The 12,029-nt window shown below is 35.0% G+C and overlaps 1 pseudogene; it reads right to left on the bottom strand.

Moving 5' to 3' along the window:
* Positions 1 to 359: 359 nt before the first annotated feature.
* LOC143598968 (9-cis-epoxycarotenoid dioxygenase NCED2, chloroplastic pseudogene) lies at positions 360 to 2,633 on the bottom strand (annotated as a pseudogene).
* Between the last annotated feature and the right edge of the window lie 9,396 nt (positions 2,634 to 12,029).

Below are 12,029 nucleotides of genomic sequence, written 5' to 3' on the forward strand. Positions count from 1 at the left end.
TAAAGCTTTTGGGTATCTTAACATAAATTGTGGCAAAACCATGTGCACTAATTATTGTGACTTCGGTATTAGTTATTAAAAAATCACATTAGATGGTATAATTAGATGCATTATAAATATCTCTACATATGATTAGATAAAATCATTGTTTATGGCCGCTTGTTAGGATACTCTCAACGAAAAAAAAAATACTATGGATTACAAACATTGCATGCTTTTAGGCCTCAACTATAAAGAATTCCCATCTCAAAAGATTAGAGATTAGAAAGTAAAAGGTGACAATATATGAGAAAAAAAAGAAATTAAAAAGCCAAGACTATTGGTTAATTACACATTACAACAAATTTCTCAAAAACAGTGTATTTTTCAATCATTGAAGCCAGATAACATCAGAAACCAGCTGAGCTTCAGTCCAAAAGCTACAAGCTTGGTTCCTCCACAAACCATACAACCTAAAAATTAATAAACAAAATAAAAAATAACCTATGAATCAACAATCTTAAGAAGACTCCGGGGATGTGAGCCACAATCCCTCAGGCATATCTTCTTAATTAGTTCTAACCTTAATTACTTCTAACCACTATACATTATAAATGTATGTGTATATGCATAACATACATGTTTTAATATATTATGCTTGTTGTGCCAAATCCTTTGAGCTTATGAAAGTCCCATGAAATCCATATGGAACCCTTGTAGGCAGTTTAACACAAGCTTCCATTTCCATAGTCATAGCATTTATTATTTGTAACTCTGATTTCCATGTCTTCTCATCATGAACAAATGCTAAAACATAACCATCATCTTCATTTTCAGAGTTCGGATCACTCGGAAGGAAAAATGGCTCGCCGCCGTACCTGTTTTCGCCGTATAAATACTTCTTAATGTTGCCGCTAACCAAGTCCACCTTCGCAAAACCCGAAACTTTAGGCCATGGTTCGGCAATGGCTAGGTACGCAAACTGCGTTTTGCGACCTAGTTTGTCTCGGTTCACCATACCCGCTTCTAGGTTGACTTGTTCGGATTGTTGAATAATTCGGCGTTTTGTAGATTTGCGCGTTTTTAAATTTATCCGAATTATGCTTTCCAGATTCTCCTCGGACTCGTTGAAAATTGAGTCCGGGGGAGTCATGCATGACCCGATGACGACAACTTCGTCAGTCTCGGGTTCTTCCCAAGCATTCCATAAATGGAAACAAAAAGTTTCCTCCGAGTCAACCCAAATCATGTCATCTGACGATGTCGCGGTTTTCGATAATATCCCAAACCGTGACATTTTATTTTTATCATAAATCACAGGGGACCCACCTTTTATGTAACTTAAACACTACCTGTTGATCCGGAACAATTACATAGTTTTCCGTGATTGCGAAATCATGCATCATCGTCGGCACGTCCAACAAGATTTCAATGTCTCCGGACTTCCTCCCGTCTTTCGTAAACTTAAAGTACTTAAGATACGGCTTTTGTACAACGTCGTAGCTCAATGCGAACATTTCTCCGGTAACCGGATCAATCTTCGGGTGAGCGATCATTGTAGACGTTAATTGCTCCGAAAAATCATACCGTCCGACTGTCTCTATGTCCGAAGACGGCGTAATCTTAATATGATACGGCAAATCATCTTCGGACATAGCGAGTAACCGGTTATTAAAATAAACCAAACCCGCGTTCGCAACGCCCATACCTTTATCATTATGAACTAGACCCAATACCGACCGAGCGTAAAACAAAGCTAACCGAGCCACACCCGAATGTCCATGAAGCTCGCCAATAGCTTTCGGGGAAACCGGGCGCCCGAGCTCTTTTTCTTGTACTAGTCGGCTTGTTTGAGTTAATTTACACGAGTAACTAACCGAGTTATCGTCAAATGTAACCGCATGAACCATACCGTCACCATCAAACAGATGGTGTCCCGCTACGGGTTCGAAAAGCGGGTTGGCTCCGTTTCTTACGTATGTTCCCTTAACACAAGTAGGTATGGATCCAGAAACGCTTAAATTATGCTTGACTGATTGTTCTGGCACGGGTGCGTAGTTTCCTGATATTTGTACCCTCGGGTCGGATGTTTTGGGTAGAGGAGTGTTGCTTTCGCTTGATATTAAAGCGGATTCGAACATGTCTAATGCGGTTGCTGCGGCTCGTTGTAGGAAGTTCCATTGTAATGGATGATGGTGTTCAGTGTGGTTAATTGATTGTGGGAAATGAAGTAGTGAGGAGGATTGTAACGCTGCACAATTGATTGCGTGTTTTTTTCTTGAAGGTTTGCATGATTTGATGGATGTTTGGTGTTTGATTTTGGATGAGAAAGAAGGTGGGAGTAAGGATGGTGTATAAGGGTTTGTAGCCATTGGTTAATATTAATATTATTATTATTAATATGAAGAAATTAAGTTTGTTGAATGTTAATTTTGAAGGAGAGAGGATGGAGTGTGAGGAGGGTGGAGAATGAGAGGGGTAATAAATAGAGGTTGGTGGGGTCCATAGGAGACAACAAAAGAGAAGACCACGTGTAAATTATATGACATATGACATAGACAATATATGTTTGTAGACCATTGTGTTTAGGAGTGTGAGTGGTGAGGTTAGTTAGTTAAAAAGGAATTAGAAAATGGGACTAGTGTTGTGTGTAAAAGGAGAAAGATTCTTACTCTTCTACCTTAATATTTTTATAGTAAAATATGATAATGAGTATTTTCAATTTTAATTTTTTTTTATGATCATGAAAATTGTAACTACAAAATAGAGATGTTTAATGAATCGAATTTGAATTTCTTAATTAACTTAATTGAATTGTTTGATTTTTAATTTTTGAACTTGGATTCGAATCGAATAGAATTAGAATCGAATGATTTCCTTCGAATTCGAATTTGAATTGAATTCCAACTAAGTATATTCAAATTCAATTTTGAATTCAATATCAAACTGAATATTGAATGCCCCTACCATAAACGCCTAATAGCATGTCAAAACTCTGTTAAATAGATCAAGAATTTTAAAAATATAATATTTATTTTTTTTTATCATGAAGTATAAAAAATCTAACATGATGGAGTAGTTAGAAGTGTACAAAAAAACCTGAATTCGGAACCGGACTCGGAAAAAACCTCGAAACCGGTTTTTTTATACCCGGGATTTTAATACTCGAACCCGCACCTGACCATATCCCTATGGTGCGGATAAGATATGCATTTCTGTACCAAAACTCGTACCCGAACCGATTTATACCCGATAATACTCGAAAACCGGAATCGGTTCCATACCTGGAACTAGGTTTTTCAAATACCTGGCCTATACCCGAATTTATCCAAAAAATACCTCTAAAAGGCGCAACCCTTTAAATCTAATATACCTGAAAATACACGGAAAAAAAAACTTGAAAATATAGTATTTAAATACCCGGTTCTATACCCCCGAACCCGATGTATAAAGTATGGTTTTTAGACACAATACCGGACATGAGCCTAACCCGAGCACTGCTAATATCTGATCATACCCGAACCCGGTTGTATATCTGAAACTGTGTGTTTGTAAAACCCGATTGATTTTGTGCACCTCTAGGTGTAGTTGGTAAAACAAAATGGGCTCAACCGGTGAGATGGAAAAAGGAAAATATTTTACACAATGGTGCTTGTGCAGTTGTGCCTATTCGCTCTAAGTGGAGCCAAATGGGCTCAAATGATGTCCAATATCTGCTGAGTGCTGACCAAGAAAGAAAAGCAAACTTTCCTCTATATTTCACCAGAAAGAGATTTGACATTTTCTATGAAAGAAAAATATCTAACGAAAAAGATTGGTCCATATACCAACGAACCGGAAACTCTAATTGAAAGCACAAATACACCAATCAAATTCAGACATAACCTTTTTGAAAACGTGTGGAAAACTCTAGTTTAGCAATAATATATCGGTCAAATAATGACATAACGGAACTTTCTTCAAAATGCATAGAAAAATTCCGACCCATTTCCGACAAAATGTTTTAAGTTTTTATGTCATTTTTATCGGAAATGTGTGGAAAATGTCATATCTCAAACAAAATGTTTAGTATTTTTTTTTTTATATTATAAATTTTCTCAAAAATGTGTAGGATACTTCTGAATAATTTACAACAAAATGTTTTAAGAAAACTAACGGAGTTATGGTTCGTTAAGTTCGGGATTGGGTGAAAGTTGGGAGCGATGGGTAACATATATATCAAAAGTTGGTAACGTTATCAGCCGGCGATTGAAAGTTTGAAGTATTAAAAACCAATATACCTTAATAACATTATTTTAGCTTACTGCTTTTAGTATATAAAGATAAAAATTACAACATTTTATAATAAATCTTTTATTTACTCCAGTTTTCACTACTTTATTAATATGTTCTATATTAGGTTATTTAATTTACTTCAGTTTACAACATTTAGAGTAATTTCTTTATTTTACTTCGAGTTTGTGCACCTTTACGTCTTGGCTCAGGGCCCAGGGCCTTTACGTCTTGGTCCACGTGATTGACGTAATTTTGTTTATCTTTTTTATTATGTTATTTGACTGACCCGACCCAGATGAACCGAAAAAAATTAATATATCGACAACCGATCAAAAAGTTCTTAACCCTGTGAAAATTTTTTTGGGTCCATCACTTGTCGAGCCCTGTGTGAGTTTTGGGACGGCTATGAGATAATGGTACAATATTTGTCTCCATAAACAAGGCACTGGCTATCAGACTGGGTATGTGGAAAGGACCTTTTTGGCCTATCATTGTGTCAACTCTTTGCAAGTGGTTCACGAGTAGTTATTCATCAGGTTTCCATAGCCACTAGCTAAAACTCAACTTTCCATCACTCACAATCTTGGTCTCTTTGCATGTTACCAGCCATAATAATGAAATGCACCAAACAGACCCCGCACATGTTACCTCTCTAGTTGTACCATGTTTTTGTTGTTTCTGTATTTTAATTCATATGTGGTTATGTGATATTTCTGCTAGTTGTCTCTTAAGTTCTCATTATTTCGGTTCTTTGAACTTAAACTTAAAGTATAAATACAAATTTAACGGTCTTCATAAGTAATTATGAATCACGCTAGCTTGTTTCAGTCAAGAGTAATATAAGCTAAGTTTTTTTGTCACGTATAACTCTATTGTATTCTTACCTTTAATTTCTTGTCTTTCTCCCTATTAATTATACATATTTCTTTAATTATTTTTATAATTTTTTGTTTCTCACCTCTCTTTCCTATTAAATAATAATTATTTCTATAACTTTTATTTATAAAATGTTTTCGAATGTGATGCTTTCGAATGATAATACCTTGCTAATTACGAACAGTTGCCACTGGTTCGTTGCCAATGCAATTGATCAACTGCTACTCATTTGCCATTCAAACCAACCATCAACTCCCAAACCATTTTTCCACTAATCGTCAATTTCAAACTCATTTTCGTTGATTTGCTCGAGTGAGGGGTGTTGCCCTTTGGACCCCACAAGGGGTCTGCCTCTTGACCGTCAAGGGGCTGCTATCCCCTTGATACCCTAAGAACTTATAAGTTCTTTAGTATTGAAATCATAATAACTATAAACAGCCGTGCATTTCACCTTTCTAACTTGTATCAATATTTTATGATTTCTTGTTGAGTTTATAAATAAATACTGATTACTCCAAATAGCTTGATGACATCAAAATTACTAATATTCATTTATAATGGTTGGATAATATAATAATAGAATACTATATGCTACCAATAATCCAATCCCAAATAAGTGCCGGGACTATATTTTGGTGCATCCTTGCTTTTGGAGCAAGCGGTAGAAATGAGACCACATGGTTAGCACCCAAAACAAGTTATTCACTTTATCTTATATATAATAGTTAAATGAGATTTCCAATCATGGAACAAAGGAATATTTTTTAAGGTTCTTGATCACACAATTTGTCGAAATCAAAAGGTTGATACGTTGTTCGTTGTTGGCAGTTGCCGAATCAATGATCTTCATGCCTTATAGCCAATGACAAGACACAATTATTGCCAAGGGAATTTCTTTGACGGGATCCGGGACGTCTGTTCCCCCCCCCCCCCCCCCCCAAAGATAAAAATAATTAAAAATTTCCTGTTTATTTGTTCAGTAGTGTACAAACCCTTCAGTAACCAAATTTCTACTGCTACTTAAGTCTAGTAACCTTTAAAGAACATTTTTATACAACGTTTCAGCCAACCATACCAATTCAGCAAGAGACATGCCAGAGGCGTACAAGCTGGTGGCTAGGGACCAGAAGTAGCATCGGTAGTATCGTAGCAAAGAGAACCAGAGGGTTTAACTGTAACCTACCTTTGGTGTGAAGATAAGTATTTGTTGGGATGAAGAAACACAAGAAATAAATGTTTTAACGCATTAGTAGCTCTAATGATTTAAATTTGTATCTTTGACGAGAAGAGATACCATATATACCTCTTCATATGTGTCATCTTAGTTGTATTAAATGTTGTTCATTTGTTGTATTGCCATCAACAGTGTAGATATGGGTGTCGGGGATTTAGTTGTTGGTCCTAAGCATCATCCATGGATAAAGGCATCATTTGTTGGATTTGGGGTTGTTAATTGTTATTTATCGTTTGACGAGATCTTCGACAATATCGTTTGACGAGATCTTTTCTGTTTGATATAACAAAATGGAATGATGGAAAATGAAATATAACATGATTGAGTGGTGAGGTTGATTGACTAATAAAAAGCTAACTTGGTATTGACATGATAAATGATGGAGAATGAAAAAAATAATGTATGACACATGGTCATAGCCTAATGTTTACTTTTTTCAGCAAGACTAATTGCGAAAAATAATTAATAGTGTGGTGTCTTGCATTTGCTTAATCTTTGATTATTAGTTTTAGGCAACTGAGCTGAAGCTCGTATATGATCAACCTCGGCTTGTTTCAAGCTCTATTTCTAAATCTTGAGATCGGATTGTAAGTAGTTAAGTTTTGAAACTCAAGCTCCACTCGTCTCATTTATTAATTGATCTATCTACATTTACCGTTATTTTTATATATAGTGATGCATAAAAATAGTACCATGTGTGCATGTGCGCGCACAAAAACACACACACATATATATAATGTAAATTCTAAAAATAACGTTATCCTAGCTACTCTAGCTCGATAAGTAAGCTTACGCTCAGGCTCATTTATAAAAAGGTTTTTTTTTTTTTGCTGTAATTCATATTATATCATTTAACACTTCAACTCGATCAAATAGTTTACAAGCAATTTGGCGCGCTCACACCCTAATGAGTCTATAACTTGAAATATATAGCTAGAACGTATGGTGTGTCCATTATGTTTTTAATTTGTTTACTTAACTTATCTACATTTTAATGTTGCTTTTATGTATTAGCTAATTAACCATACCGCTGGCTGTTATCACAAGAGCATAACTCTCTTGCGTAGCACACGGTAAGATAAAAATTCGGGTGGACTCGAGGTTCAAACGAATGTATTAAGTAATAATAATAAACCAGAGAAATACAATAATATTACTATTAAGTGTAACACTAATAATGATTTTAATTACAATAATGACGGAGATAAAGTAACAACAACAATAACTATTACAGTAACAGTAGTAATATATTATCGACACATTAAACCATAAAGAAGGGTTAAAACTATTGCGGAAATAGGTCTCTACTTTTTATTGATTTTTTTAATCGGCAATAAAGATTTTTTTTAATAACCAATACTCCTAATTATATAAAGCATACTGGCAAAATTTCACATTTCAAGACTCGAGCCATGGCCCCCCCTTTTGGAAAACCTCCATGACCACCCCCACCAAAATAGTGACTGTAGCAGCAAAGAATATTAAATCGTTGTGGATATATTGTTAGATTAATCCATAAAATTAACAGATTAAGGTAATTAATTGAATATTAAATGATCACATTTGGATAGCTAAGAGATTATAGACTGACTTTTTAAACAACGTTTGAAACTATCCCTAATACCCGAATAATCTTTACTAAGATCAAATGTCAACCATCTATACTGATTTTAGCGCTCTCTTGGCCTTACTAACTCAGGAATGCTATCAAAGAGAAAATTCATCACTATATGAAAACCTTCGAGTCAAATTTCAAAACCAACAACATAAAATCTTAATCATCACTCCCATATAGGGATGGCAACGGGCCAGGTTCTGGCCGGGTATTGGTAATCTCATACCCGTACCCGTTTGTAAAACCGTGTCCCATACCCGGCCCATTACCCGTCGGGTATTTGTCGGGTAATTAACCGTCGGGTATCGGGCATACCCGAGGGTATCGGGTATACCCGTTTGGACTTTCAAGTACATATTTTTAATCATTATAATTATCTTTTACCATTTATTCATACAGCAATTCTTACAAATTTAAATATAATGCACTACATCTATAAAAATCTATAAAAGAATGACAATAAATATATAATATCATTATAATTTTTATATAATTTTCTATATATATGCTTCACAACCTATGAAATACAAAGAATTTTTTGGGTATATGGTTCGGGTAAATGGGTATGTGTATTCGGGTATCATCTAATCCCATACCCGGCCCGTACCCGCGAAAATTTTTAAATCCTAATCCCATACCCGGCCCATACCCGTCGGGCCTCGGGTATACCCGTCCCATATATTTCGGGTTTCAGGTATACCCGTCGTGCTCGGGCTTTTTGCCATCCCTACTCCCATATGGCCATATCATTTAGCATAACACCAACTTAAAAGACAATTATAGGCCCAACTTAAAAACAATTGATGAGTAAGTGTTGACTTTAGTCGGTGTTGTGTGAATAGAATTTAATCTACCTTTTGCTTTTTAAACAGCAGAATTCAATCTATTGTGTGAATAACTGAATACAATTCGTTCACACATGAATCATGCCATACTTTAAGTTGATTACAATTATTTGTAACATTAATAATAGAATAACTAAAAAACTATATGTTTGCATGATAATGGTGACTCAAGAACGCAAGGAAGTGAAATCGCTCTAGAAATGAGAAGCCATTACTGAAAAGGGAAACATATAAACCCTATAATTATATTTGTTCTTGTCATATCAAGAATGGTCTTGCTTTGATATATCTTTCATTATTTTCATACATAAATTTCCAATAAACACTGAAAAATACACAACCTTACCTTGTGTAAACATATATATTAGATTTTCGTTTGAGCGATCGATGAATAAAGACCGGCTACCCAGCGTAACTTATTGGTAAAAGGCGACTCTATACACTCGCAATTGCACACATCGTTGTATAGCCCTAACCCATCATCTCCTATTCTGAGAAAACCTGTCGCCCGGAAGCCCACAGCGATAAACCCGGTTGACATTGGGTTCGAATTTGAGACCTTGCGGTGTTCGCCCCAAATTTTCACTTCTCCTCCTATGCTAATTGAGCTAAAGCTCATTGGCTATATAATTAGATTATCTGAATATAATACATAAGTCTATTTAATCACCATGAGTTGATTTCGCTAACATATTTTCTCTATGGAAAACTGGATTCAAATAATTCAAACTATTGGGAAATAACAGTCTCAACTAACGAAATGCTTGTTGACACTCCCAATGATCCACTACTAACAGAACCCGAACGCCGTTAGTCGCTGAGAACACGTTTTTGGCCGACAAATCCTTTTTCGCCGGAAAACTCAACTTTTTCATTAGTTAGAACTGTTATTGCCAATAGTCAATAGATGAGATTATTTAAATCAAAATTTCCTTTATCCATTACATTGTAAGGATTCTCTATTGTTATTATTATTATTATATGCAATTCCCGAATAATTATGGAATGATGAAAATTATAATATAATATTAATATGTTGGGAGGAATATATAATGCAATAAAGTGTAAATGTGATATGAAACTTTTAAAAATATATGAAAGGATATTTCATAGAGAGAGAAGATGCTTTTCTTTCATGCATCGTTTAACAACTTTTCTACATTCTCATTGAAGCTTCACCCAAAGCTTCAAGACGTCTTCTTTTTTTTTTCTTCTTACTTCTAATTAAAAATAAAAGGATATTTATTAAAATTGAAGAATTTGTTTGTTAAAAATCAATTTTTTATAAGCCAAATTTGGTTCTACACTAATCTACAGCCAAATTTAGTTCTGCATATGAGAAACCAACATTTTAAAATTATGATAGCTTAATGTCACGGATTAAATATTTGAAGATCGAGATGTTTGAATTGTGTTGAAACGCTTGGGTTTGTTGGCTCGTCCCGGACTTCATTGGACACGGCCTCAGCGGGAAGGAAGGCGTACATGCCTAGTTGTGCTTGCACGACGAACGCATCGTTGGTTGCGAGCTGTTGCCGCTCGCCTGATGAGTCCAAGGCAGGACGAAACCAGCAAGCCCTGATTATGAGCGGACCGATTGGCTGGCCTTCGGGCGCCACACGGAGTCAAAGGGTTAGCTCCGTGACATTAAACTTAGATATTTTTATTGGTATACTTTAAAGTTTAAAGTTTAAAACATTTATCAACTATACGGGCCAACCCAAATTAATGGTTCATCTTCAGTGAGCCCACTTACTTATTAGTTCATTCAGTTTAGTTGGATACTTGGATGTGTAAGCTGTGAGTGTAAGCCTCATTGACTCAAGCCCAGACCTAACGGGCTGCCTCTAGGCCTTGTGGAATGAAACACCGAGAATCCGAGATGAACAATGCGCATTGTGAAATGTGGATGCATTGATAATTGGATAATTGATGTTGAACAATTTTTATTATTTTTTTTAAGAAGAGGAAATGACTAAAATATCTATTTGACTGGTTGAAATCAACAAAATATTAACTTGAACAGGATTTTTCCAAAATCATGCTAAAACTCGTTGATCCCCAGAGTTGTAATCATTAATTTGATGAGATTTTTGGTCAACCAGATTTCGATGACATGTCATAATGTTGTCGGTTCAGTAGCTTGTTAGTGAGGTGCATTAAAATGAAAAGAAAATGAAAAGTAAATTTTGATTGATTCACGTAGACTAAACCACTATATAATATAATCGTTTAATTTATATAAATTAAAAAAAATTATTACCAAACAATAACTATAATTCACATTCAGATATATATTCGTTTTAAAAAAAACATTCAGATATATTCTATTTTGGCAACTTAAAGCGTTCACATCATGTCCGATATCTCTAAATCTAAAAGTACACTATAAATCACTACTTTATTTCATTCCTTACAATTAATTAATACTTTTTATACATTTATCATTACATTATCTCTTCTTCAGTCACAACCATTTAAAAAAATATTAAAAATTTTATAAAGTGCTAAAAGAACTTTTCAAATATACAAAAACTCACTGTGTTTTCTCTTTCGTCTACTCATAACGTCCTAAACAACTTTCTAAAGTATAAAAACCCCACTCATATAATTTAATGGGTAGGATGTAAATGTTCTTAGCTTTAAAATTTTCTTACTATTATAATATAAGTAACAAAGTACGTATACCAAAATACCCTTCTATATTTTGTCCAAAACAATAATCCTTAAATTTTTCATTAAAACAACGTTACATATTTATATATATTTAGTTGTACCGACCAGTTCTTACCTAGACAAAATCTGTCCGATTCTTAATAATAATTCCTTTCCTACGTAAAAACTCCTCTCTTCACGTACAAATCAATCATAGTTTTCCACGTGTTTCACTGACACTAGACAAGAAGAAATATTCATCATAATCATCAATAACATCACCATCAATGGGGGCATTAACAGCATCACTGATAGCCATGGCAGCTTTGGCATTAGGCTGGATCACCGTCGAAATCGCCTGCCAGCCTTGCCTCGAGAGAGGCCGTGAAGCCATTGATCGTAATCTCAATCCGGATTATGATCCTGATGACGATGATCCTCGTCTACCTCTCAATCCGAATCCCACGCCTTCGGATCCCATTGTTGCGGTTGATTCCACGTCCAAAGTTGTTTGATTGATTCATTATGTCTTTGTTTGAATTTTATGATC

Source organism: Bidens hawaiensis, unplaced genomic scaffold, assembly GCF_021521415.1.
Source record: "Bidens hawaiensis isolate Kalapana, Puna unplaced genomic scaffold, B.hawaiensis_p1.1 tig00051320_1, whole genome shotgun sequence".
Classification (NCBI taxonomy): Eukaryota; Viridiplantae; Streptophyta; class Magnoliopsida; order Asterales; family Asteraceae; genus Bidens; species Bidens hawaiensis.